This window comes from Gadus macrocephalus, chromosome 8 (genome assembly GCF_031168955.1).
Source record: "Gadus macrocephalus chromosome 8, ASM3116895v1".
Taxonomy (NCBI): domain Eukaryota; kingdom Metazoa; phylum Chordata; class Actinopteri; order Gadiformes; family Gadidae; genus Gadus; species Gadus macrocephalus.
The window spans coordinates 15,304,104-15,306,613 of record NC_082389.1 but is presented as its reverse complement, the minus strand read 5'-3'; positions in this window follow the sequence as shown (position 1 = coordinate 15,306,613).

Sequence of the window (2,510 nt, the reverse complement as noted above, 5' to 3'; positions counted from 1 at the left end):
TCTCTCTCTCTCTCTCTCTCGCTCCACTCTGTGCACACAAATAGAACACCTTGCTGAGCAGAAGGAATGCAGGGCATGAAACACTGGAGAGGGAATGTCATGGCACAAGGTGGTATCATGCACAGCACATCACACGCTTGCTCTTTCATAATAGTGAGGCGCACACTCTACGAGAGGCGTCTGTGGGGGTGAGCGTCGAATGAGGAGACATTTCTCGATCTCGTTGTTTCTATAATGTAGCACTTGAAGAAGCAGTTTGCTTATTTGATAGATTTTATGTACTGCCGTGATTCTTCCACTTTTTGGGGTTGCATCGTCACGGTTGACTGCACTTATGGTAAGATGTTTTGTACAAAAGCGTCAGCTAAATAAATGAATTGTAATGTAATATAGACAGAGGGAGGAAGGGAAAGTGTGTAAGAGACAAATAATGGGAGAGAGATGATAGTAAGAGGGTCCATGCAGTAGACCATGCAGTAGGTGCATCACTGTATCGTTAGATGTTTTGTTTTGCTTTCCCCAAATATTTTATTTTTTTGGACCGTTGCCAGATTTGGCAACGGTTTCTACAGCAGGTATTCACCCTAAAAGTTACCCCGCACAAATAAAATACCCGGAACAAAAATCAATCCACAAGCACAGCCATTGAATACTTCAACGTATGTTCTATGACTGTGTACCCCCTCCCACACACTCCCACATCTCCCCCTGTTCCCCACCCTGCTCGTAGGCCCTGCTCCCCGGAGACGCCCTGGGCTCCAAGAAGAGGGTCAAGGTCACGGCTGATGTGGATAACACAGGAATAGATAGGGGCGGACAGTCTCTCTCTGGTATCTGGAGGCTACCACACACGCCTTTTATCCCCTCTTTGTTCCCCTGATATATAAATACATATAAATATATATATATCAGGGGGATTTAATGGAGACTTCAGGGATCTTTGGTCCCTGCTGGAGGCCCTCTCTGGGAGGCTGAACGCTGCAGCAGAGGTCGTAGGTTTTGTAGTACGCTGGTCAATGAAGAGGGACGTTTTGAACGTGTGGTTCATTTCATATTTCGAAAACAGAGGGAGACAGAGAATGAACTAAAGGTGTATTTCAATGAGATATTTGAACAGTAGAGCTTCAAGAGAATACCGCACATGGTTATTTAATAGCCAATCCCAGGAACTTGCTTTTGATTTGGAGGTAGGTTGTATTGTTATTTATATTGAGAATACCATCTGGTCAAATATACTTATAATATTGTTTTATTTTGAATGTTTATTCCATGAAAATATACGACTACAAAGAAAGAAAGAAATAGATAATGAACAGACAAATTGATAATAACAAATAGAACGAGTGAAAACTCATGAATTTCTTCCAATTGGGCTCCGATGAGTAAAAAGGCTTTCCTTTTTGGGAATGCATGTGGATAATTATTCATTTGAAATTATGTGTGGGCATAAAAAAAATCCTCCATTAAATTTTTAATTATTCAAAATCGACTTAATATTCATTGAATGATTTGACATGGTAGAATATGTCCCTGCATAAAGCAATAAAGCAATAAATAACTTTTGTCTCATTCCGAATGTTGTCCACAAAACACCCCTCCATGTAAAATCGGTCTTTGTCTCATCTCATCATAACTCATCCTCACCCTCTTCTTCCTCTGACCCTTCATCCGACAAGTTGATGAAACGGAACTCAGAAATATCACCCCTTTCCCTCCCGTCGCCGCCAGGTTGCTCTCCGACGCTAAGCTTCGGAACCAGCTAGCTAGCAGGTTGGGCCCCAGGGCTGTTTTTACAGGACCGCTTCCGCTGCGTGGGCTCTCCGTTGGGCCCGCGGGGGAACAGCGGCCTGTTTAATGAATACAGGTGCAGCTTGTTCTGCTCTGCCCTATCTATCAGCCAGACGGGATCGATACTGTGGCGTATTTGTGTTTAATGGTCTGGTATTGTTGACACAGAAGAACCCGCGTGGGAATGAGATTCACTGAGAAGATTCGCTTAAGGGGGATTTCGATTTACTTTCTCTTCAGGATCTCTGGTTTGGAGCATTTCTCTGCTCATAGAGGCAACGTGTAATTCAACCCTCACTGATTCAATAATGACTCATGAATCATTTAGATTTGTTGGGCTTATGGATACGTCTATTAAAATAGGTCAACATTATTTTGTGGAATCAGCGTTATACTTCTGACTAAAGCTGTCTGCAAAATTTACGACAGAAATACTTCAAGACCTTCCAAAGAACATATTTTTTTAGCGGAACTGTCGGGGTCAGCTGTTTTAAGTATCTGAGAATACTTTGTCTTTCTGTGTGTTTGTAAACAATTGTGGCCTGCAACGTCCACTTCGTGTGCTCATCCAGAAGGCTAGCTTTGGACCAGTGAAATAAATTGTCCCATTTTTCGCAGATTCAGAGTTATTGTTGCAAACCGCTTAACCCTGCATATGAAGCAGTACTCTCTTATATTAGGAAACAGCTGAACCTGTATGCTTTCTCCAGGGTCATAGTGTC